Here is a 26,642-nt window from a genome sequence, read left to right as displayed (position 1 = left end):
CCAGCCTCCTGAACACCTTGCAGGGCATCTTTAGCTATTGTAACAAACCTCTCGAGATGCACCAGAATGTCTTAGAAGCCATCCTAGTAAGGCCTGCTTGCAATAGTTTCTTGTTGGAAGGTAAGATTTCATCAAAGACAATCACCTCAGGAGTAATAATCAATGGTGGTGGTTGTAGATGACGCTTGCTTGCCCTCCGCTGCGTTTTGTTGCAGTGTTGAATGAGTGAGGATGGCGACCAGTTGCGTTGGGGCAAAAACTTGTGTATTTACAATTTTGTACAAAGTAGGCAGATATTTACATAACAAAGTACTGAGCTTGCTGGTCCCCTGTGCGCCACGGCCCTCCATCCGAGATGAACTGCAACCCAGACACAAGACTGCCCACTCGTTCCCGTTCCTGCACAAGAAAACATGCAATTAAATTTCCTCCTCCCCCATCCCACATGGCACTGGTCAGGCCCGTTCCAAGAAGAAGACACCTTGAGTTCCGTCCGTGCTTCCACACGATGGCAGCCCAATCTTCTAGTACTGCGTACCACTCGGCTGCGCCTCTCTGCTCACCTACCCCGTCTACCCGACTCCAATTCCAGGAGGGAATCCATGGCGACCACCGCATGCAATCATGTGCAAGTACAGTGCGTTTTTCTCTGGCTCCACCCCACTTTTTAGGAATGCAGCCATGGCCATATTTTCCTCTCACATCTTGCACCATGAGAAGAAAGGAGGGGGTGTTTCGCAAATGCGAGGCTACCACCTTCTCGCCTATTTCTTAATAAGTGACATCACTAACATAGTCGGACAACACCTGACCTTTACATGCCCTTCCCAACACAAATATAAGGGCTCAGTGGCCTCTTATGGAGATGCCAACCGAAGCCCAACAAGAGCAACAAATGCACCCCCAAAGCTCACACTATGGTCCCTAGAAATTGTGCTAGTCTGCCGTCCGCGCGCTTTCTCTATGGGAAGGCGTGTCCGCGCCGCTGATGCACGCACAGCGCTGCGCAGAGGGCGCTGCGAGCAATCGGAGCGCCCGAGCGGCCGGAGCGAGAGCGGCCGGCCTAGCTGTGCCGCGCGCTACCGCCGCGGAGCGCGAGAGCGCATCGGGGTTTGTCGGCCACTTAAAGCGGTGAAATGGAATGGTGCGAGGTACATCAGCTCACAATTGAAGGTACGATAGTACTATAAGACCTTTTAGTTTCACGCCCCAAGTTTTTCGCGAATTGGGCTACGGAGCCTCTTTGCGGCCGCTGAATTTCGCGAGTGAGACCGAAGGATGAAACCGCAGCAACCAGCGTAGCCGTTTCACTACCACCGCTTGAACCATTATTAAAGTGAAGCTTTCTATGTCTCACTGATGGCCTATGTCGCCTCGAAAAAGCACTGCAGGAAAGCCAACTGTCTGAGTCTGACGACGGTGATGTTTGTGAGTAAAGTGAGAGAAAAAAAAAACGCTTCCCGTGGTCAGAATCGAAGCTGGCTCCATCGCGTTTTGAAGCCGACGTCTATCTCAATGCGCATTTCCAACATGGTCAAAGCAGTTTGGATTTGGAGAGGAGTGCAGCCAGAAAAATTATCCACTCTTCCACTCCGCAACGATGGTTGAACACGAAGCTTTCTTCGCGTGAAATCAAACGGCAAAGGGTCGATGTCAAATCCGACGCGATCGTAAGTCCAAAATGCGTGCGAGTCAAAGTGAAAGCTCAATGAGTCAAATTCAAAACTCAGACGACAAGGAATCGCTCACAAGAAAGCTTCGCGTTCAACCATCAATGTTCAGACAGTGAATCCCGTTCAAAAAGAGCTCCCTGCGGCACCAGAAGCTGCGTTTGTTCCACATCGAAACTACCGGGTCATTCCCGAACGTCATTGAGGGTGACAATCACGCAGCCGGCTGGTAGGCTGACAAAAAGAAAAGCGAAAGCTTGAGTAAAATGTTTTGCCAGCAAAAACTTGTTTCTATATACTTTGGGCAGAGTGCGGGGGGAGGGGGGATAAAGCAAGGTATATATGGTCATGACAGTATAAATAAACCTCAATATTTTTACTCCTTGGTTTCAAACAGCCGCGAATATAATGATTGGCCATAACACAAATATTCTCCCGTTTTGCTTTCCCCGCGTGCGTCTCGCAATTCCCTCCGAGTGTGTGGGTGCCCAAAAAGAACCTGTGCAATGCGGAATGCAACTGATTTGCAGCCGGGTGATATTAAAAATCAGTTTCACGTACCCAATGCTGGCGAATGTTTCAAATCGTGGTATTCACGAAAATTACAGGCACGCAAAAGAGGTTTGATAGTACCCCAATTTTTGAAAATTTCGAGGTAAGCAGAGTGTTGGGTTAAGCGAAATGCGAAAAATGTATGGCCAGATCACTGGAATAAGAGCTAGTGCTGGTAACAAACGCTCCAATGCACAGGGACGCTTCCGGAATATAGGCAAAATAATTTGCAGAAAAAAAATTTAGGTATTGCGAAAAAAGAACTGCGTGATGCACGCCTGCTTCGCCTTCGCACCTGGTCCCAAGAAAGTTTTTTCGAGCTTCTCAATGCCGCATCAACTGTTGGTCGCCAACGCTATATTCTATCTTGCTGTGAAGCAGGCAAAGCTAATGCTTTTCTTGTTCCCGCCGTTTTTGGCACTTCTTGAGACCCGTCGTCGTCCACGTGATCAGAAGCGTCTTCCCCAGCTATATCAACAATGTAGGCGTCGGACAGCACTCCGCTAACGGGACATCGGCCGCGCACAGTGCGTACCCCGCGCAAATTGGCCGTTCGCGACGGTGTTCGGCGGGTAATGGGAGCTAAGCTTTAACCGAGAGCTTATCAGCTGCCTGCAGCGGATGTTGCATTGCGTCCTCTTTGTCAACATTTCGAGATATCCGTGATCCCCGAATGGACGTTTCGAGACAAAGGGTGGAAAATGTCGCCTATGGCAGGTATACGCACGGCAGAAAAAGGTTTCGATTTAACCGGTATTTAGAGATATCCGAGTTTGAGTTATGGAGAAATCACTGTATCTGATGACTGAAGGTGATAAAACGTCGTATGCATGTGCACACGGCTTGTTTTTTTTATTCGGAATTTACATTTAACAGATTCCTAGTTGACTGGACGTAACTGAGGGGGCCACGAAGACGCGCGCTTAAGGGCCTCCAGATCAACGATGAGAAAGGTCAGAAGGCACCGGTTCGAGCTGCTTTATTTACATACACGTACAGGGGAGAACATCTTGGGACAATTGCAAAGAAAGACGGTTACAAAGAGCCATACAAAAAAGCTGAGCGCCGACACACCACACACACATTTTCAGGCGCTGACTAATCCATCAGTTAACAACAGCGGGGATATTCACAAAGAACGGTTGTTTGTTTGGCAATGTAGCTGAAGTCCCGCATGATGTTTCCAAGCTGGAAAACGATGCCGTGCCGGCAGTGTTCCCGAAGCTCCCGAGTATGTGTCGAAATCGAAATAGCGTAGCGACACGATTCCGCGGTTTTTAGGAAACTCGATCCTTCATAATACGCGAAAACGAACTCCTGTCACTTCACGCTTCGGTTAAAACTCTTCGTACTGGTAAGAACCAACTTATTTGGCTAATCTGGTTTGTCGACAGAAGCGGATAGGGTTCGAAAAGGGGCATTTAAAATGGACTGAACCCGCCCAGAAACAGGGCCGAAATACGAAGGCAGCAGCGGCACGGCAGAGCGCCGTCCGCCGCTGCCCATCGCGCCGGCCGGCCACCGCGCTCCGATTGACTGCAGCGCCGCCGCTGCATGCATCACGGAGGAGCCCCCTTCGCGGCCGGCGGACGGCAGACTAGCACATATTTCTAGGGACCATACTCACACAAATATGATGAAAAGAAAACACGATGAAACCTCATGCGGGCACTTCCTGAAGTAACCAAGCCACCTATTATAGCATCCACCCAGCAAAAGTGTACCAAAAAAAGAAACTACATAAACACACAAAACGAAACACTTGAGCAAAGATTAGGTCACACGATGATGTGTCCCTCGAAAGTTCACACATTCACAATGTCCGTTTCCAAGGCATAGCCAATCCCGGTTTTCTGACAGGGTCCCTCGCACCTCCAGCCAGATTGCGAGCCCTGCCACCCACTTTTCAGTGCATGCCGTACAACCCAACGAACGCTTCTACATTTGCCTAGGTGCTGCGTTTTCAGTGTACAAAAAGAAAAAAACAACCCCCCGTTGCCTCCTAAGGCCGCCAATAGTGCTTTTTATAGACGCACGCACGCAGCGTCGGCGAAGGGCCACATGGGGCGCAAAGAACTACCGCCTGCCTGTCACGTGAGTGGAACATCTCCCACCAGTCTTTCCTTTTTATTTTTTATGACTAGGCTTCACGATTGTCACGTGACGCTCCCTCCTAAACTTTTCTTTCCTCCATGTGCTCCAGAAAGGACTGCTTTCAGTGCTTTGCGACATGGGGGTTAAAAAAAGCAGAAAAAATCACGAATTTTTCACGCGAAAGTAAGAAAAGAAATAAACGAAAACTTTTTTCAGCGCTCAATTTTTTGTTCTGTGTTGGTTCATACGAATTTCGGATGATACGAATATTTTTCGCGGTCCCGCGAGATTGGTATCATCGAGATTTTACTGTATCAGCGCGCGGCAATGTGCACGGGCTCGGGCATGCCAGCCACTAGTGTCTCAAGTGAGCGGCTGTTTTCGGTATCTGGTGGAGTCGTGACGAGCAGGAAGTTGTCACTGCTCCACGAACATGTCGAGCAGTTAACCTTTCTCCATGTTCACATTTAAGTGAGTGCAGACCTTAACTTGTTGAGTGCAATGGTATTGTGTAATTCCTAATTTTACTTTGTGTGATTTGTTGTGCACTAAAGTTGCAGTTTTTGTGTCTCTAGATGGTGAAAACTTTAATTTTACAAAAAACAATAAGTATTCGTATTCGAAAAATATTCGAAAAATATTCGATTCGATTCGAACTTTGTTTTTATTATTCGAATTCACTTCGAAATTTAAAAGTTGATATTCGCACACCCCTAATAATTAGTGATAATTAGTCATTTTTGGAGGAACAATAGACAAAACAGTGTTAGTCATAAAACTTTAATCTTTACATTTTCTAGTACATAGTATGAACCCTGGCGAATGCAATAAAAGAATGTTTTTTGATGCACCACTTGGAACTAATTTTACAGCTCATTTAACTTTGGCGTTTGAAATGGACATTCAAAATGGTTCCTTGCCACTGGTGCCACCAAAGTGAAATGAGCTGTAAAATTATTTCCAAGCGGTGCATAAACTGATTCTCTCATTGCATTCACCAGGGTTCATAGCACTGGAAAATACAAAGTTTACAGTTTGATGACTAACATTGTTTTGTCTATTGTTCTTCCAAAAATGGCTGATTATCTCTAATTATCTTGGGAACCAATTGACAGACTCAAAAAATAGTGGCATATTTGCAATCAGTGGGGAAAAAGCAGCAAGACTGGCAAGTTTCACAGAGTTTGCTTAAAAATTAAAAGGCACTGTTTTAAGGGTAGTGTCCTCTCTCAAGGGGCCTTCTTAAAGGAGCCATGAAGAGAAAATACAACTTCGTTTAATTTGAAAGAACTAGGATTCAGTATCTCACTCAGCTCCATTACAGCCACAAAAGATGTTTTTTAACAAAAAAAAGCAAGAAGTATTCAAAAACTTTCAAATTTTGCGCCACAGTGACGTGTTATGAGCAAGAATGACGTCATATGGGCCAACAATAAAACAATTTTTAGTGCGTTAACTGCACGTTAGCATTCAAGGGTGCGGTCAAATGGAACTAGAGGCCCCATTACAGACGTGCAGTCATGTGTCGTCGCAACAGGTCAGTTAGGCGGCCGCCAATCGCACAAACAAGGTTCCGTGACGTCATAGAAAAGTTGCGGGGAATTGGCTAGGGGGTCGCGACTGCTTCACACGTTTTCTTTAATATCTCTGTTATTTGTTCGAAGATTGCGATGATATTGGTATCATTGTTATCGGGACTAAGCAGTCTTTCTAATAAACCCAACTTGTATTTTGTCTTCATGGCTCCTTTAAGATGCTTGTCTTTTGATGCACAACCACCTCAGTGGTGCATCCCTGGGGTGGTGGTGCACTGGACAACGTGGCAGGGTCAAGTAGACTTCTGTTTTCTCAGGCCACAAGGGTCAGGCCTAGGCTTGTGAGTTTGGGTCGAGCAGCATTCTGGCAATGGTTTCTTCGAAAGCGGACAATGGTGGCAGAGCTGCAGAATGTTTGAATGCTGCTACTATATGTGTGTGTCGAGGTGTGCTAGTGCAGTGAACCGCTTGATATAGGATGTCCAGATGTCAGAGGTGCATGGCAGTGAAGTCGTACACCACAGCCCCATAACATATTCAGCCCAGAGACACTGCCCTTGCTAGAGTATCTGTTGCCATTTGAGATGCAGCGCCAAATTTATCGGACATACATGACACAAACTGAACCATTGGTTTCCATGTTTACTTGACATGATTGATCCACTGTTTGGCACTGCTGCTGCTGGCCAGTGGCAATCCCAGAAGCTGCTAGTTTCAGATGGAATAAGAATGTCCGACATATATGACTCAATGTAATTGTAGAGGCAACCTCCTGCTCCCATGTACTGCCTTGATCACAGTTAGGGTGAACATGGGAGCACCTGTCATTCCGTGCGCGGAAGCTGCCTGTCGGCGTTCCGGGTAACTTAGCCCGCATGCGCAGTTCGTTTGAAACGCGGCTATGTGATGCGCGTGCGAAGTTACTCGGGACACCAACAGGCGGCTCCCGCGCACGGAATGACACGCGCTCCCGTGTTCACCCTAACTGTGATCAAGGCAGTACAACTGGAAATTCTGTCTAATTTTTATTTATTCATTTATTCATACTGTAAGCCTAATTAAAGGCTCATACAGGAGTGGTACAGTGCAAAAAATACGACACTTTAACAAATCTCTTCAAAGGTGTTAGCATACAAGGGCTAATAATGGCGATGTATGTTTATATTTCACAGGTTAACACACTTTCATTATTATTGAGAGTTATACAATATTTCAACTTTAGCAACAAACATGTCCACTAATGGGAGTCCAAGAGAATGCAAAGTGTCCATAAGGCTCTGGGCAGCTGCTTGGAATTCCATAATCAGTGATCCAATGAAACCAGTCTTGCGCTTCAGTCCAAACCATTATATCGTCCATTCAGATTGCAAACCTAGCCACCTGTGGGGGAGAAAACCCCCTGCAGGTTCTTTTCAGGTATTCAGTGGTGACTGGGACTTGCCACAGTGCCAATAATTTGACAAGGGCACTTGGGAATGGAATACAGAAACATATATTCTTGAATGAGCATACACATGGCAGGCAATTACAACTCTAAGTTAACCAAGACTTACAGAATACCAAATATGCAGAAAACACAGACAGTCCCCACCAAAGGTTCGGGGCGATGAGGCGCTATCCGCAGGGCATCGTGGGTTCTAATGCAGATGCGAAGCGAGGCGTCCTGGGCTACGATGAAGTCATCGCGCATGCCGGAGCGTCAATGAGGAAGGTGTACCGTTGTCGCCCTGTAGCAGCGGGCAGGAGGCAACCAACCACTGCTGGTCGACGACGGGCAGCAGGCAGCAGACCGTCCAAGGGTGGAGCACGCCAACATTGTGCGCCTCCACGATTCAGGAGTCGCGCCTCAGCCCCTGGATTCCAAGGTGCAAGGTGGGCCCTTCTCGATCTCGGGTCCCGAAGACCCGACGAGCTTCGAGTCTTCCACCTGGACGTCGAGCTCTTCGAACCTGCTCCGTCCACTCCTCCCGCTGTTCACCTCCGTTCCAGCCTGGCCTCACCAGCTCCTTGCTTGTGGCCACCTCTCATTGGCCCACATCAGCCCCTCGTGTGTCTTGCCGCTGCTTCTTTCTCGGTGCAACCACACTAAGGGGCAATCCCCGTAGCCCGCAGTCGCGCCACGAGTACTGCATGGGTATGTTTCGGCCACGCTGTCGCTGCCGTCGTCTTTTTACCTCACACCGCCGTGCCCACTTTTCTCGTGATCAGAGTACTCTAGTCAGGGCCATATTGAAAGATATCGGCACTTGGATAGACCCCAGGGGTACGTCCCTATCCAAGATTAGGTCCTGTGGGTCCATCCCAGTGCCGATGCTGGAAGTCGAATTGGTGGGTGGCTTAGGAAGCTTCGACTCCAATTTTGAGCACACAAGCTGGGGTAAACCTTAAGCTAAAACCTTATCCGCTTAGACTAAAGGCCCCTTCATGGATACACAAGAAACTCGAGTGTTGGAATATAGCAGACACCTCGAAAGCCATGTATACGTCAACTTTTTGCCATTCTGCTTTCTCACGAGTGGACATAAAAGTGCTCATTATTCCCATCTACCTCACGCAGTGTGCCTTCCTCAACAATCAATACAAGTAAAAACGCTGTTGTGATAGCGGCACAATTATTCCTCTCCCCCCCCCCCCCTCTTCCCAGTGAAGTCAGCTGTCATACCCAGTGTTTTGACCCCCCCAGCTGAACTGCATTACCTCCTGTCGACTTGCCCAGGAGTGCCAGCACTATAATACACTGTTGCCTATGCATAGACATGCTCCTGCCTATGTGCCAACTGCAGGAGAAGTGGAACACTTGAAGTCAAACAGCCTACGCTGCCACCGAAGCCTACAATTGTGCCAACTCTGAACTCAGGAGACTGCCATAGAGCATGAGACATTGCATCTGCAGATCCCATGCATTCATTGCTGCAGTACGAACAAACAAGAGGGATGCATGCAGACTTTTGAGACCCGCTTGCACTCTATTAGGAGCTTGTGTGTCCCAGGAAGTCGACAGACAGACAGGCCCGCTTGTACTCCATTAGGAGCTTGTGTGTCCCAGGAAGTCGACAGACAATGTGGAAAGACAGTTGAGAGCAAAGATAAGCCTCCTCATCTCGCATTCGGTGGCGGGAGATGCCCCATGGAAGTATTAATGGCTGCTATATACAGACATGTGATGGTCGTGTGTGTGCCCTGGCTACTCCGAACCAGATGGAGGAACTTTGATGATGATGGTTGGGTGTTAATGGCGCAAGGCCAACTAGGGCAAAGAGCGCCAAAACAGTGGTTAAATATGAGAGGTGAGAACTTAGACACTGATATCAGTAAGCAAGAACAAAAGTAAAATCAATAAAAGACAGTGAGGATGGCTGGTGTAAAGGGCCAGGTTGTGATGGTGCGTGGCATGAAATAAAGCTTTAAAAAACTACGCGTGATAGGAAATGAGATGTAAAAACTTGATGTCACTGAGGAACTTAAAAGTGCGTTGCACAGGAATCACGGGATCATCCGCTAGAAAGAGTGCTGGGTGTAGTGGAATGTGTTGTCTGTAGAGTTGAGGGAAGTGCTTGCGTCTTGTTGTCTGGAGTGCTTTGCATGTAATGAGGATGTGAAGTACGGATAGGCCCTCCCCACACCTGCTACACAGGGGTCTTGGAGATCCGGTGAGCAGATGGGAGTGTGTCGCGTGTGTGTGGCCTATCCGTAATCTACCTAGGGCAACTTCGATGAATCTGTTGTGTGAGTCACTAGTGTATTGTCCTAAGTGTGGCTTTACTATGTGTAACTTGTTGTCTGTCTGTGTATTCCAGTCGGCTTGCCATGTTTTGCGAAGGTGTTGTCGGATGTGTGGCTTGAGGTCAGTGTAGGGTATTGTTGTTATGTCCACTGTGCTTGCAAGTGCAGCAGTGGCGGCCATTTCATCAGCGGTCTCATTCCCCGCGATTCCAGCATGGCCTGGAACCCAGCACAGGATTAGTTGAAAATTATTTGCATATATAGACATTATGAAATTAAAGACAAGATTGACAATGTGGTTTTTCTTGGGTCTGTGTGAAGACAATGCACGTACAATGCTCAAAGAGTCTGTGAAGATGACGGACTTAGGAATTCGTTTTTTAAGAATGTGCTGAACGATGAGTAAAATGCCATATGCTTCTGCAGAGAAAATAGTGGTGTGTACACTCATGGTTCTGCAAGCAATAAAGTTGGGGCCATGAGCGGCGCACGACACTGTAATTGAAGTTTTCGAGGCATCGCTATAGAATTCGGCACATTTATATTTATCCTGAAGCGACAAGAAATGCTGCAGAATCGCAGCTCTCGGAACCCTGTTTTTATCTATTTTCATAAATGAAACATCACAACAAACAGGCTGCAGTTGCCATGGTGGTATAACGTCAGAAAATGATGAAGATGTACAGACATCTAAAAACCCAACGGAAAGACCTGAAGCTTCCTCTCTCACCCTCAGAGAGTAGGGCAAAGGAACAGATGGACGATTTGAGAATAGCTGGGTTGTAGATGTATCGTTGAGGACAGGTTTAAAAGGATGGTTATTGAATGACGAGACCTTAAAAGCATATAATAAATCTATGTACATTCGTTGATGTTCCAGGCACCATTTGTTACTTTCAGCGTACAGACTCTGGGCCGGGCTAGTGCGGAAAGCCCCACACGCAAGGCGCAGGCCCAAATGGAGAACTGGGTCAAGCATTTTTAGTGCTGTTTTTGATGCCGACCCATACACAACACTACCGTAGTCAAGCCGAGACCCGACTAAGGCGGTAAAAACGCGAAGAAGGAGTTCTTTGTCTGCACCATAGGACTGGTGGGAGAGGACTTTGAGAATGTTTAGTGTTTTCAGGCATTTATGTTTAAGTTGTTTGATTTGTGAAATGAACGTGAGTTTTTCATCAAATATGACACCTAAAAACTTGTGCTCCTTTTTTACAGGGATAGAAGCGCGATGAAGGGTGATCTCCGGGTCTGCCTTAATCCCGCGCTTGCGGGAGAACACAACACAAGTACTCTTTCCAGGGTTCAGTTTAAAACCGTTTGTGTCCGCCCAGCCAGCAAGTTGGTTCACCCCAAGCTGGACTTGGCGTTCACAAACTGAAAAGTTACAGGACTTAAAAGATATTTGAATGTCATCTACATATATAGAACAGGAAATGGTTGGTGGCAGTGCCTTCCGAAGTGAGTTCATCTTAACAATAAACAGTGTGCAGCTCAAGACACCGCCTTGAGGGACGCCATTTTCCTGCACGTATACTATCGAAAGGGCACTGCCAACCCTCACTCGAAAGGTCCTTTCCGACATGTAGCTACTGAGCGTGTTCAGCATGTTGCCGGAAACACCAAACGACTTGAGGTCACACAAGATGCCGTACCGCCAGGCCGTGTCATAGGCCTTCTCCATATCGAAGAAGACTGTTATACAATACTGCTTATGAATGAAGGCATCTTTTATATATGTTTCCAATGCAACCAGTTGATCATTGGTGGATCTCCCAGCCCTGAAGCCAGCCTGGCAGCTGTCGAGAAGACCATTGTACTCTAAGAAGTACATGAGTCTCCTATTGATCATCTTCTCGAACAGCTTACACAGGCAGCTTGTGAGGGCGATGGGACGATAACTTGCGGGAGAGGAAGGGTCCTTCCCTTCTTTCAGAAAGGCCACTACAATGGCCTCCCTCCATGACCCTGGGAGGTGCCCCGAAAGAAATATTTTGTTGTAGAGGTGAAGGAGGGTTTCAAGTGTGTCTGTGTGCAAGTGTTGAATCATAGTGTATGTAATGTTGTCTGCGCCTGGAGCTGAAGGTTTACAAGTACTAAGTGCGATCTTCAGCTCATGCAGTGAGAAGGGGGTGTTATAAGATGAGGTCGACTTATTACTGTCTCGTAAGGACTTCTTCTCACAGGATGTTTTGTGTTTTATGAAAGTGTTGGTGTAGTGCGCTGAACTGGACACATGTTGGAAGTGTTGTGCGAGCGCGTCAGCCTGGTCTTCCAGTGTGTCCCCTGTTGTACTAACCAGGGGCAGGCTGTGTGTCTGTTGTCCTTTTAGTTTATGTATTCGTGTCCATACTTTTCGCGTGTCAGTGTAGGAGTTGATGGAAGTGAGGAAGGTGCGCCAACTCTCCCTTTTCGCCTCACGGCGCACTCGCTTCCCAAAAGCCTTGGCCCGTTTAAACGAAATGAGATTATCTGATGTGGGGTACCGGCGAAGGACACCCCACGCCTTGTTCTGGGCCTCTCGCGCCCGCCTACAGTCCTCATTCCACCACGGCCTCCTTTGGTTGCGCGGAGCGCTGGAGGCGTGGGGAATGGATTTTTCGGCAGCGTCGCGGATGTGTGCCGTGATAAGTTGGGATGCTTCCTCCACGTGTAGGTGTTCTATGGTTGTGTGGTGTAGTTTAGATGTTTCTGTGAATATACTCCAGTTTGCTTTTGATTCATTAAACCTGTAATGGGAAGATGGACTGCATGGGCCTTTACCTATATATGTTAGGGAAGTGGGGAAATGATCACTACCATATGGGTCTGTGCCCACACCCCACTCAAGACATGGAAAGAGAACTGCGGAACCAATAGCCAAGTCGAGATGTGAGTATGTATTATGTCCTAAGTTATGGTATGTAGGCTGCTTTTTGTTGAAAAGGCATGCTCCTGAAGATGTAAGAAATTTCTCTATCAGGCGACCTCGGGCATCCGTTCTGGAGGAGCCCCAAAGAGAGTTGTGTGCATTAAGGTCGCCTGTTAGGATGTACGGTTCGGGCAGCTGGTCGACCAGCGCCTCGAAGTCAGAGCTGGAAAGTGCATAATCAGGACGAATGTAAATTGAGCATACCGTTACCAACCTATTAAAAATTATTGTGCGTATTGCTACAGCCTCAAGGACGGTGTTGAGAGTGATAGGGTGGCATGCTAGGGATTTCCGGGCTATTATGGCTACACCGCCCGAAGAGTGTGTGCAGCCAACCCTATCCTTTCTGAATACCATGTACCTATTTAAGAAATTTGTGTGATTGGGATTCAAATGCGTCTCCTGAAGACACATCACACTTGGCTGGTTCGAATGCAATATCTCATGGACATCATCAAGATTTTTAATGAGGCCTCTACAGTTCCATTGACTAATATTTTCTCTTCCCATTATGGAGATTTAGAAGCTACTGAAGTCTGTGTGTATTTGTGTTCATGTGTCTTTCGGGGCTGTTACTCTAGGATTTGGCTTTTTGGGCCTTTCTGCTGCTGGCTTGGGCGTCGGAGGCCGCTCCTTGCGCTGCGTTGCAGGCAGGAACGGCCCGACATCCATCTCGTCGTCGGATGTCCGAGGGGTGCCCGACGGACCGGGCCCCCCAGACTTGGCCCCCATTCGGGAGCCCTTCGTTTGAGCCGCCACCGCCGCGGGCGTCGGGGACGCCAAAAGTGGCACGGGCGGTGCGGTGGCGGTGGGAGCCGATGCGGGGCCCGTGGTGTCCATCACCTCGGTAGCCTCCAACGCACTGGAGGACGGGGAGGCGGAGGCGGGAGCGGCACCGGTCCCTACAGAAGAGGTTGTCACCACAACCGCTGCTGCCTCAGCAAGCGGCGTGGTGGCGGGTTGGGCTGCCTGAGGCACCCCAGGGGGGGGCGGGGGAGGGACCAGGTCAGACTCGCTGAACTGGGTCCCTGTAGACACCAGACGCCGCTCCGCCCCCCGGCGAGCCGCGTCGGCGTACCTCCCCAGGGGGAAAGAGGCGAACCTCTTTCGCGCCTCTGGGAAGGTGATGTTCTCAGTTATCTTGATGTTGATGATCTTTTTCTCTGTGTGAAATTTTTCACATTTGCGGGAGTACGCTGCATGCGGCCCCCCGCAGTTCACACACGTGAGGGTGTTGGATGGGCAGTTGTCACTGGGGTGATCGTACGCGGCGCATTTTGCACAAGTCATTCGGCCACGGCAAGAGTTTGTACTGTGCCCGAACCGCTGGCACTTGAAGCAGCGGCGCGGGTTCGGAATGTAAGGTCGAATGGAGCATCGGATGAAGCCTGCATTTATATATTGTGGAAGTGCCGAGCGGTCAAAGGTCAGGATGATGTGTTTGGTGGGGATTATCTTGTCGTCCCTGCGCATCGTGATGCGCCGCACAGCTGTGACGCCCTTATCCTTTAAACCTTCGAGAAGGTCGGCATCTGTTTCCGTCAGGAGATCTGTCTCAGAAATCACACCCTGAGAGCTGTTCAGGCTCCTGTGTGGCGTGACCCTGATGTCGAGATCATGAATGCGGGTTTGTGCAAGAAGAGTGCGGGCTTGTTGTTCAACATTGACTTCTACCAGGATTTCTCCGGTCCTGAGCTTTTTAGCTTGATATTTGCCACCTATGGTGCTTTGCAGAAATTTAGAGATCAAGAATACGGACATGGATGCGACAGGTCGCGCTGAGTCAGCAGACTCAATCACAAGAAAGCGAGCATAGTTATTTGCGGTTGTTGACAAGACAGTTGTTGAAAGAGGTGGGTACGAAACTTCGGTGCGGCCCCTTTTCGGGGGCCGATCACGTTTGGGGGGGGGGTTTGGAAAATGCCATATGACACATTGGAAAGCAGGGAGACGGGGGTACTTTCTCCTTTGACCTTACCCTGGTAGCCAAAGAGGTCCCGGAGCTCCCTGCCTGGTGAACAGACAGGGAGCCCATCCGCCGGAGCTTGACCTGGGCTCCGACGGCCACCGTTCACGGCTTCTAACCCTCCACCTATAAACACATTGCCACGGTTGGATCCAGCGTATGTTTGGGGGCTCGGGGTCCGCGGTATCGCCAGTACCGTCACCAAGATTGCTCAAGGTGCCCCGTGCGGGGATGGAGGAACTTTGACCGGAGTAAGTTTTCCCGTGGGAACGCGCGGCCGCTTCGCTAAGGACATATGGTTCCGTTTTGCCTCGGGGCGAGCCAGGCTTCCCTCCTGCTCAACACGCCCTTGACAGGTGCAGACAGCCGCATCGACCACCGCCGCTTGAAGCCGGCCCTTCTCCCCCTCTTCCCCGCCGCTGCTCGGACGTAGGAGGAGGAGGAGATAAAGAGGAGCGGACGGAGGGGATCGGGGGCAGATTTGGGGCGACCGTCTTGCTGTTCGGAGGCTGCCGTAGGAGCAATTCGAAAGCGCGTCCCTCCCAAGAGCCCGCACGCTGCCAGCGTTTCCTGCCCCGGTCCACACCTCGAGCCCGCCGAGCTACCGGTCCTGCCCGGCCTCCCCTTCCTGACCGCGGCCTACACCTCGAGCCCGCCGAACTACCGGTCCGGTACTGTCTCCCGTTCCGGCCCGCGGATCCAACGCGCAGCACTACCTCTATCTCCTGGCCCCGAGACCCACTTGACCCATCGGCGTCCCGTCGACGATTGACCACCCCTGCAACTCGAACGAGTCTGCCCAACCTGGTGAGGAAGCCGGCACCACTGAGGCACCCCATTAAACTAATTGTTACCGTTTTTCGCCCGCCTCAGTGTGTCTCATTTCCTCCAAGCTCTGCATGGACCCACCTTAATATAAGCTGTGACTAACCAATTAACGAGCGTCACACATGGTGGCAGCGGTGGGATCTACGTAGGCTAAATCGCAGAGCTACAGCGTGAGATTTCACCCTCACGCTAGGAGGAAACGAGACACCATGGCAGAGGCTACTATGACCCAAGCGAGCGTGAAAGGCGCGAGTGTTATGGCATTGGGTGGCATGTTCCGTCCTTCACGGGAGATACACACGGGGTCAACATTGTTGACTTTTTGCATGTCCTGGAGGCAGTAGGAGGTCTCAGCGGGTGGTCTGACGAGCAGTTGGTAGGCATTGCACGCTGTAAAATGGTTGGTGCAGCATATGATGTTGCATGGCATGATGAGGCCGCGGCTGCGGCTAAAACCTACGCTGAGTTCAAGGAACGGGCACAAAAGCTGTTCGACACTGAGCCCGAGTGCGAAAAATTGCGCAAATTTATGTGCGCAGTCAAAAAGACGCTGAGGACGTGCAATTGTTTGCGGCGAGGCTCCGCACGTTGGGCAACGCAGCTATGGGCGGACGTGGTGACGTGGAGCCCGAATCGAAGCGCGAAATCCGCAGAGAGCTCCTCGACGAGCAACTCCGAACCCAATTCCTGAAGGGGCTAAGGGATCCGATTAAAAGGTTCACGCTCTCCCGAGGCCCCAAAACCTTGGATGAGGTGGTCGACGCAGCCGTACAAGAGGAGAGGAACGAACGAGCGGTGAATAGCGGTCATGCGCCCGTACGCAGCGTGCGGGAAGGCGACAGGCAGACCGACGAGCTGCATGCGCGCCTTGAAAGGGTTGAGCAGCTTTTGGAGGCTAGCATCGAACTTCAAAACAAACAAATGCGCTACCGCGACAGCCGGAGGGGGAGTTCTCCGCGACGGGGGGCCTGTTACAACTGCGGGAAGTACGGCCACTTTTCGAGGAACTGTAGAGGGAACGGGCGCGCTGACAGCGGCACCCGAGCAAGGGGGAACCCAAACACAAGCGCTTCCGAGACGAACCAGGGAAACTATTAGGGCCCCCTTCCCCAGATAAACGCGTGGAGGCGGAAAACGAAAGGGGTGCTCAGACTGCTGTTATAAACATTTGTGGGGAGGCAAGCCCGATTGTAGAATGCGGCTTGAATGGAGCTCTGTTGAAATGCCTAATACCGTATTTACTCGCGTAATCCTCGCACTCGCGTAATCCTCGCACCCCTAATGTGAGCCACCAAAACTTGAATTTTTTGGTTCCTCGCATAATCCTCGCACCCCCAACTTTGCAGCGGCGAAAGTTGCCTGCTCGCGAAACCCGCATGGTGCACGCACTCTCCAACGCGCGCGCCCTCCCCCGCCGCCTCTCCGTTCGGCGGAGAGCGCTGTGTTTTCAAGGCCATCCAGGCGCCCTAACAACCTGCATGGCTACTCCCTAGGCGCCCTAACACGCTACTCACACTGTCCTTGAAAGCTCCATTTACTCGATGTCCTTGAGCCGGTTTCGCGCATGTTTCGCGTGCGCGCAACTAGACGGTGTTCGCGCAGCCCGCTGTCGTGTCGTCGTATCGCCGTCGTGGTCCCGCCGTTGAGCGGCAGCAGTCAGTGAGTCACTCGCGTCAGCGGTGGATAGCTCGCTGCCGTTTTGAGAACTTTTTGATCTAATTGTTTTGTGCTTGGTGCCGCTTCGCCATGGGGAGGAACGCCAGCTACACTGCCGCTTTCAAATTGAAAGCGAAAGAGTACGCGATCGAGCACGGCAACCGTGCCGCAGGCAGGCGCTTCGGCGTCACCGACGACGAGATAAGGCGCGCGCCAGAAAGCAAAGGCGGCAATTTCATGATCGCTAATCGACGGGAGACTGTTTACGTTGTAAATAATAAAATAAAAAGAAATAGCTGCTGTTGACAACACTGAGCTTACCTATACAAAAAACGACCGCTACATTTAGCGGGATTGGCATAAGGCAAATTGGCAACACTGTGCACCGGATTTTTTTTTCCCCGCATAATTCTCGCACCCCAAACTTTGCATTGACTTTTCCGAAAAAAAAAGTGCGAGGATTATGCGAGTAAATACGGTAGACACTGGTTCCAAGGTCAGCCTTTTAAGACATAGCGCTCTCGATGAGGCTATGCCGGACTAGAAGCAGAAACTTAGGCAGGTAGAACAGAAAGCGAACCTAGTCGGCATCACGGGCGATACCTTAGAAACGGTCGCGTGTTGTGAAGTGCCTGTGTTGTTGGGAGATCGCCATTTCACGGCAAGGTTTTTTGTTTGCACGGAAAAAGCCATGTTGCCGGTAGCCGGCCTTATCGGCCAAAACATTCTCTCAGAGCAGGGAATAGACCTGTTGCAGAGCAAGGGGACACTAAGCTTAGACGGAGTCGAAATACCCCTTGTAAATTGGGCTGGTAAGGTCGACAGGACCAAAAATCCCGGAGATTGGCTCACGACGGAGAGAACCACAATCCGCCTTGCAGAGGAAGGCATACTACCGCCGTTAAGCGAGTGCGTGCTGGCAGGCCAGGTCGCTTGTAAACCGGCGTATGGGCGTTTGGGCGTCGCAGAAACTGCTCTAGTAGATGTATCTGGGCTTGCCGGAGCCTACTCCTTAGTTAGATGCTCCGAAGACGGCCGGTTGCCGGTGCCCATTGTAAACACTACACTTCAAGAAGTCAGATTACCTCACAACAAAGTGGTCGGGGTCCTCGTTCCCGCCGTCGTGACCGAACAGCCGGTGGAGGAGGCAGTTTGCAGGCTTATCAGCACGGCCGACTTGTGCAATAAGTTTGACCTTTCCCACGTCAGCGAATGCGAGAAATCCCGCATTCGGGATCTGATCTCTGAGTTTAGCTCTGCCTTTTCCACGGGAAACACTGACATCGGCCACTGCGAGGTGATAAAGCACCGGATTCCTACTAACGACGCAGCGCCTGTCTATCGTAGGGCATACCGAATTCCTTATGCCAAGAGAGACGATATGGACAAGCAGGTTAACGATTTGCTGGACCAGGGGATCATTGAGCACTCTACGTCTTCGTGGGGTGCGCCGGCGCTGCTGGTCGAGACACCGGACGGGTCATATCGTTTTGTCGTTGACTACCGCGATTTAGACCGTGTGACTCGCATAGACCCGTACCCGCTACCGAACATTTCTGAGACGCTGCCAGAGCTAGGCTCCGCGAAGTTTTTCAGTCGTGGATATGGCTTCCGGCTATTGGCGGATAGAAATGCACGAGAATGACAGGGAAAAGACCGCTTTCAACACGCCGTCACGGCATTACCAGTGGCGACGTATGCCAATGGGTTAGTTAACAGCGCCGCCGTATGGCAACGCACGGCCGACGTCATCTTGGCAGGACTGTTGGGCAAGGTCTGTCATGTGTATCTCGATGACATTATGGTGTACAGCAGCTCATTTGAGGACCACCTGACCGACCTGCGGAATGTATTCCAGAGAATACAGGCGGCGGGCCTTAAACTCAAACCTTCCAAATGCCAGTTCCTTAGGCCCGAAGTCAAATACCTCGGACATATTGTATCGGCAGAAGGTGTGCGTCCCGACCCGGGTAAAGTACAGTGCGTGCGCGACTTCCCCGAGCCCAAGACAAAGACCGAGGTGCAGCAATTCCTGGGCCTTTTGTCCTATTATCGGCGACACATTCCCAACTTCGCAGCGCAGGCTTGTCACTTGACACAACTTACCACCAAGAAACCGTTCTACTGGGGCGAAGTAGAGCAGATGGCCTTCTCTTCTATGAAAATGAAGTTGACGGAGGCTCCAGTGTTAAGGTTCCCCGATTTCAGTAGACCATTCACGCTCGCGACAGACGCGTCGAAGGTGGCTGTAGGAGCGGTGCTATCACAGGAGTTTGAGGGGAAGGAACATCCGATAGCATACGCGGGTCGCCAGTTAAACTCCACGGAGCAGAAGTATGGAGCCATGGAACAGGAATGCCTCGCCGTAGTATGGGCCGTCCGCCATTTCCGGTGTTTTCTGTACAGGCAGCACTTCCGCATTGTCACTGACTGCCAGCCCTTTAAATGGCTGATAGCGCACGCGACCCGAACTCGAGGCTAGCGAGATGGAACCTACTCTTGCAGGAGTACGACTTCGAAGTCATTCACAGGGCAGGGAAAGCGAATCAGAACGCCGATACATTGAGTACGGCAGCAGTCCGGGTAGTCGAGGGTTTCGCGCCGGTAGTTGAAGAGGCCCATATAAAGCGGGAACAGGACGACGACCCGCAGCTGCAGCCCATCCTCAAGTCACTTCAGGCCGGCGGTCGTGATGCGCAGTACTAGGTGGATGACAGAGGACTAGTCCGGTTCACAGGCAAACCAGACGATACTAAAGGGCGTCTGGTGGTACCGGCCTCCATGAGAGGCGAGCTGTTACGACTTCACCACGATGCTCCGTACGCGGGTCACCATGGGGCCCATAAGACGCGTCAAAGGATTAGCAGGGCGTATTTTTGGCCTGGGATGCGACGAGACGTTGTGGAGTACTGTCGCAAATGCCTCTCCTGTGCCGTTCACAAAACCCCCAAGAATCAGAAGCGTGCTCCTTTACAGGTGTTTGAGAGGCTTAGCACCCCATTTCAGCGCACAGCGATGGACATAGTGGGTCTACTGCCGACTACCTCAGCGGGGAGCAAGTACATATTGGACCCGCCGCGGTGGCTCAGTGGCTAAGGCATTGCGCTGCTGAGCACGAGGTCGCGGGTTCGATTCCCGGCCGCGGCGGCCGCTTTTCTGATGGAGGCGAAAAGCAAAAACGCCCGTGTGTACGATATTTCGGCGCACGATAAAGATCCCCAGGTGGTCAAAATTAATCCGGAGCCCTCCACTACGGCGTGCCTCATCGCCTGCGTTGCGTCGGCGCGTTAAACCCCAGAATCAATCAAGTACATATTGGTCTTCGTGGACCATTTGAGCCGCTACGCGGAAGCTGTTCCTTTAGTTGACCAGAAAGCAGAAACGGTTGCGAGAGCATTTGTAGAAAAGGTAGTACTGCGACACGGTGTGCCCGAACAGCTGCTGACCGATCAGGGTACAAACTTTGTCTCCCGGGTCATGAAAGAGGTCTACGATCTCTTAGGTATCAAGAAGCTACAAACGATTGCGTATCATCCTGAATGTAACGACGCCGTAGAAATGCTGAACCAAACGTTGGTGGGCATGTTGTCTCATTTTGTCGCTCATGACCAACGAGATTGGGATCAGTGGCTTCCTTTCGCGACGTTCGCTTACAACACCGCGGTTCATGAGGGCACCAACGGAACCCCCTTTTTCCTCCTCCACGGGCGCAACGCAACGATGCCGAGCGTCGACGGTGAGGCGGCTAAGATTCATTACAACACCATGGAGGATTACCGTGCGGAACTGGCTCGACGCCTCTTCATATCACACCGGCTGGCGGCCGAGGCTCTCGTCAAAACAGCAGAAAAGAGAAAGGCGCGCTCTGATCTAAAAGGCCGACCCAGCTGTTTCGAGGTAGGCGACAAAGTTTTCGTGAAGGTAGAATTCCGGACACCCGGACTGACCAAAAAACTCGCGCCGAAATGGAAAGGCCCATTCCGCGTGGTCGAGAAGCTCTCTGACGTCACGTGCAGAATCCGCGAGGTCCAAACGAAAGAGGAGAAAATTTTGAATGTAAACAAACTCAAAATTGCTGTATGCGAAACCGGAAATGAGCAACAGCCGGTAACGGTGGCTGACAGAGACAGGCCACGACCCCCGTCCCCTGAATGCAGTAGCCCAACAGCGAGCCCGTTCGGGGACATGCGCCCGAAGCTGTGATCGATGAAATTATTCAGAATTCCATCCAATCGTTCCTTTCAGCCACGGGAGGCGGCCGCCCTCAGCCATTGCACGATTATGCCTTGCGAAGCAGGGGTGCTGCATCTTACCCTCCCTAACACGCGATGGTAGGTGATGCTTCTGGGGCAAAATTCCTAACTTCCGCAACCCGTACTTTTTGTTCAATTTCTGTTGTACTTGTACAGTTGAAGTTTTCACGACGATCGCTAGGGTCAAGTTTATAGAGGCGACAATGTGCCTTGTTATGTGCTTTAGTGGTGCCTCTTCCCCTGTGTCTTTATTGCCCAACCTGCAAACTGTGCCGTGCTCCACGACCGAACTTTGCGGTTCGCATAATGTGTATGCCTACACGGGTGCGATTCAAGACTTTTGCAGTGGCAAAACTCTTCTCCTAGAGTGGGCGGATGTGACGGTTGTGTGTGTGCCCCGGCTACTCCGAACCAGATGGAGGAACTTTGACCGCAGGAAGTTTTCCCGTGGGAACACGTTGCCGCTTCGCTAAGGACATATGGATCCGTTTTGCCTCGGGGCGAGCCAGGCTTCCCTCCGCCTCGACCCTCCTGCTCCCTCCCTCCTGCTCCCTCCTCCTCGATGCGGTGCTGATGCAGTGCAAATTGCAGTGCAGATTTTTCCCCTTCCCAGAAATATTGAAGGGGGGTTCAAAACGAGGTGATTTTAGTCGGCCGTGTTGGCGCACTAGATTGTCAGGATGCCACTGCTTTGCTTTGAGGCATTTTGCACAAGGCACGCTGTTGTTAGTGGCGATTCTGAAATACCTTTGTCTAGGCAGGCAGGGGAGCTGAAAATATTTGGCTGAAGCAATGGGTGGGTCGGAATTTTTCACTGTACGATATACACATGTACCTTAGTCGGCAAATGTCCGCCATATAGCTTTTTCATAGCAGGCACGCTGGTGAAATCTGTTTTTGGTGTTAGTTAAAAAGCCAGGAAGTTTTCATGTGTTTGAAATCAGTACTTTACTGGCATGCTGAACTAAATGTGGTTTCACTTAAATGAAATATTTTATGGCGCTTGTGCGTTTTTTGACGGTATTAGTATTTAATGAGTGCACGTTGAATGATCACTGTGGAAGATGTAGAGTTCACACGAACAAATATTTAACAAGTGGCATACAATTCAGCTTGAATGCTGTTGCAGGATGTATTGGCATTAGGCTGGCAAGGGACGGTAAAGACAACCAGTCAGTGTCACGTATTATTCCTCTGTCGCGCGCTCCGTCCTAAGCGTCTGCGTACGCAAGCCGCCATGCGGTTGGGCTTTGTTAGTATATATTGCTTGTCAATTAAATCTCTTGTCCCCACAATTTGGACACACGTGCAAACGCACAGGCCGACCAACCTCTTGGTAGCGCAAGCGGGCAGGGGATTGTGACAAACTCTTAACTTCCCAACCACAACTGTGCGGAACCTGCTGTTTAAACCTTATTACGTGGATATAGTTACCTGTGGCTGACAGAGCACTTAAGCGGGGCTTTCTGTACATATTTTGCTTGGTTCGCCCATTATTGCACTGCCACGGGTGGCTACAAACGCTTGGGCTTCTTGACATGACATTTTTCAAATTAGAAGAAAGTCAAACGTACCTTCAAAGGTATATATAATGCTTGTCGCAGCTATACCATGTGATGTATACATCGCTGCCGAAGAGATTTATTATTAATTTAAGGCTCATTTTAGAAAACGTACTGCATCTATAAAATACACACAGAATTAATTAGAGCAGTTTTTATGGTGAGCCGAACAACGAGAACAACCCCGTGCGCGCGGTATTGGTTAATAATCTCCAAGGTAGGCTAGATTGAGCCCCAGCCCGCCACTCCAACACGCCTCATAACCAATGTTTAGCTACGGTGCATAATGACCCAAGTTCAGAAATTAAATCAGGAGCGAAATTCTCATATCTGCGGAACATTCGTCTACATCGTGTGGCCGTAATATTTATCGCTTTCAGTACCCTAACCCTTCGGCCACAGCGGGGCACTCCCGAATCCCGACGGTCAGTTTCGGCATTAAAAGTCCTAATTTCCTACCGCCTTGCACTATTTAGCGTCCCAGAGAAAAAAAAAAGTGCCATCGGTGGGCAAATTTCTTCTTTGATGGGAGGGGGGGGGGGGGGCAGGGCCAAGCCATAACCCCCCCCCTTCCCCTCCCGAAAAAAATGTCTAGTACGGCCCTGCGCATCACATGTAGTCTGCGTGCACTCTGTTGTCGTGATCGTATGTCTTTTACACGTATTGTATATTGTTTGATACGCAGTGTTATCGTTGTTTTTACATTTCTTTCATTAATTTCTAGGCTAGAGAGACTGCATAATGAACTGCCAAAGCAAGCACAGAAAAGAGAACAACGGCAGCGATTCCGGCAGTGGTGGTGATGCGCAGAAGCGTGGTAAAAGACCAAGACAATCGTATGACGGCAGCAGGAAATATTTGGATTCGTGGGAGAAAGAATTCCCGTGGCTGACTAGTGTGGTGTCAGGAAACGCAAGACTTCCGTTCTGCAAGCTCTGCCGTAAGTCCCTAAAGCCCCACCGCAGAACGCTGACAAGACATGCAGACGGAGCACAGCACACGGAGATTGTGAAGTCGACGTCAATTTCCCAGGTCCTGATCTTTCCGGAAAAAATAAGCAAAGTGTGCCTGACAAATTGACGCGCGCTGAGTTGCAGCTAGCTGTGCCAACATGCTGCCACTGCTCAACCGCAGCTATCGATCACATTAGTGACGTGGTAAAAATGAATGCCACAGGCAGCATCCTCGAGAACCTCCGACTTCATCGCACGAAGTGCACCACCTTGTTAAATTCAGTGATTTCGCCTAGCCTTAGAGACTAACTTATTTCCGACATGAAAGGGAAAAAGTTTTCGCTGATGGTTGACGAGAGCACTGATGTGCTACCGAAAAGCTGCTTGCAGTGCGCTCACGATATTTCAGTGAGAAAATAGGCGAAATTAAAGCTGCCTTCTTGGGACTGTACCCAGTGGTACAGGCTACTGGTGAAGCCCTCTTCCTCACTCTCACTGAGTGTCTTTGAGAGCACAGTCTAGCTTTTGCCGATTGCATTGGCATTGCCTGTGATGGCGCGGCTGTTATGGTGGGAGAGCATAACAGTGTGTGGTCGAGAATTAAGAAAGAATCGCCAAATTGTGTTCTCAACAAATGCGTGTCCCACTCCCTGGCCCTGTGCGTACAGAAAGCATTTGAAGTTTTGCCTTCAAATTTGGGCTACCTGCTGATTGAAATTCCTGGCTGGTTTTTACACAGCACACTGCGGCGTAAGAATTACATAAACCTTTTTGAAGCTCTTAGGGAGGAGGAAGGCGAGAACGAAAAAAGCAAGACACATTTTCCTTTCATGAAGGCATCCACCACGCGGTGGCTAGTAAGGGGACGCGTTATTAAGCGACTTCTCGAGAACTGGGAGGAACTGAAGTCGTACTTTAAGTGTGCCATGCTCGAAGGTGCGCAAGATGTCAGGTACAAAGCTCGCACACTTCACGACATGCTACACGACGACGTGAACTACCTTTATTTTTTGTTTTTTGTCTCCAGTCGTTCTCGAATTTGAGAAAATCAATGCATTTTTTCAATCTCTTAATGCGGATCCAGAAAAAATGCAGAAGGAGCTCGAAATGCACCACAGGGCCCTAAAGTCGAGAGTCACGAACAGTCAGGGGCAAAAGCTTTCCGTAGCCATGACGGACTTCGGCGCACGTTTTGCCAATGAACTTTCTCGTCGCAGCAAGAGTGGCGGATCAACTGTAGACGAAGTGTCGGTGCAAAATTTAAAGCAGCGCTGCCAAGATTTTTTAAATGCCTTGCTGCGAGAGGTTGAGAACCGCCTTCCTGGCAATCAGCAGCTTTTTTAAAGGCCTAAGCGCCCTTCATCCATCAAGGGTGCTGTCACAAATTGCACGCTACCCTTTTGAACAGCTTCCCTTCCACCACCTCTTGGAGGAAGAGCAAGACGTTTTGGAAGAGCAGTACAGGAAAATCGTGGTACATTTCTGGGCTGAAGAGCCCGTTTTTGATGGCAAAGTGCCGGATGACAGAACATTATTCTGGAATGGAGTATCCCAGTATAAAAACGGGCTAGGAGAGAGACCATACAAAGAGTTAGCCCTCTATGCCTTAGCTTGCCTTTCTTGCCCAGTGTCCAACGCTGTAGTGGAAAGGGTTTTTAGCCATGTCACCTGCATCAAGACTAAGTACAGAAATAAGATGTCTGTTGCTACGCTGGATGCAATTGTGCGCATTCGCACAACATTGTCACTGAAGTCTGGCTGCTGCGTGCAGTTTATGGCAACTGATGACATGCTTCGACGGTTTACGTCAGAGATGTACGAATCAGTGTAGTGAGCTCCGGCACTTGTTAGTGTTTTTATGTATCCTATTTGTTTATGTTCCATATTCAAATGGATATCAGTGATGGAAGTGCTTTATTTGTCAAGAGATATTCCATGTCAGCGTGACTGGACTTGTGTGAAGTGTAGTGTTATATGCGACTGTATTTAGTGCTTATCAGTTGTTTTCTGGAAGCTTGACTTCTTTTATGAACTGAACTTTATCATCGTGTTGTGTTTGGATTGGACTTCGTTCTTCTGCGTTTATTTTTCTTAGTGCTGAACAGAATTAATGTAAGTTGAATTTAGACTATGAGTGTCATTAAGTGCAATATTATGTGGTACGTCTTTCTTGCGTATCGGTGGCCTTCATTATTTTGAATTTCCAGTGTAAGGAGTAGCCAGCACCAACATCTTATAAACTAGGTACATTAAAAAGTAACACTGCTGGTAATGTGCCACACAGCTGCTTTATGCCTTTTTTATTGTGCTGTGACGAGTGAACCTCCCAATCAGTGTTACGGGCTGAACTGTGTTAATTCCAAAACTCGGATGATGGTGTCCAAGGGGCCAAGTAAGCAGCTAATTTGGCCACCCTACACACCTAGTCATTTTGGTTTATATGCAAGTTACACCCAAAAATCAAATTCCTGAGATTTCGTTACGAGAGGCAGGTTTATTTCTGGTTTATGCGCCGGCCCCGTGAGGTGGAGAGAGAAGGAATGAGGGAAAATGAAACCCACGCCCCGCAGCGGCTCCGGGCCGCTAGGATCGCCACATTAGAAAACGAAACTACAAAATGTCGCCTGAGAGTGTTTACGCCTAAGGTCCCTAGTATAGCTACGCCACGAAATTTTCCGACCAACGAAAGGTATACTGCTTCCATTTTTCGCTGTAAAAAGGTAAAAAAGTCGGAAATACGTCAAGGAGCCATATTTTAGTGCTGGTGAAAGAAATTTCGGCCAGGATTTGGTGCCGAAGCCCCTTTCCGATCTGGCAACGCTGGTTTTCGGGGGTCAGTAGTTGACCGACCCTCGTTGCCCACGTCATTCGGTCGTCAGTCAGCGTGTGCACCGGCTCCACCTCGGCCCCCGGCATCTGGCCCACGTGGTGGTCCGCTG

General features: G+C 50.0%; 1 protein-coding gene across 1 annotated transcript in view; it reads right to left on the bottom strand.

Annotated features, from left to right (window-relative positions):
• Nucleotides 1-226: 226 nt before the first annotated feature.
• LOC144155232 (uncharacterized) overlaps nucleotides 227-26,642 on the bottom strand; it is a 49,492-nt gene continuing 23,076 nt past the window's right edge. The window contains exon 3 of the transcript XR_013319533.1: nucleotides 227-399. The gene's annotated coding sequence lies outside the window, so the exon portion shown is untranslated. The remainder of the gene's footprint in view (nucleotides 400-26,642) is intronic.

The sequence above is a fragment of the Haemaphysalis longicornis genome, unplaced genomic scaffold, assembly GCF_048455015.1.
Source record: "Haemaphysalis longicornis isolate Haplotype H1 unplaced genomic scaffold, Haemaphysalis longicornis Haplotype H1 scaffold_1, whole genome shotgun sequence".
NCBI classification, from domain to species: domain Eukaryota; kingdom Metazoa; phylum Arthropoda; class Arachnida; order Ixodida; family Ixodidae; genus Haemaphysalis; species Haemaphysalis longicornis.
The sequence above is the reverse complement of the archived record's forward strand: the minus strand, read 5'-3'. Positions and strand labels throughout refer to the sequence as shown.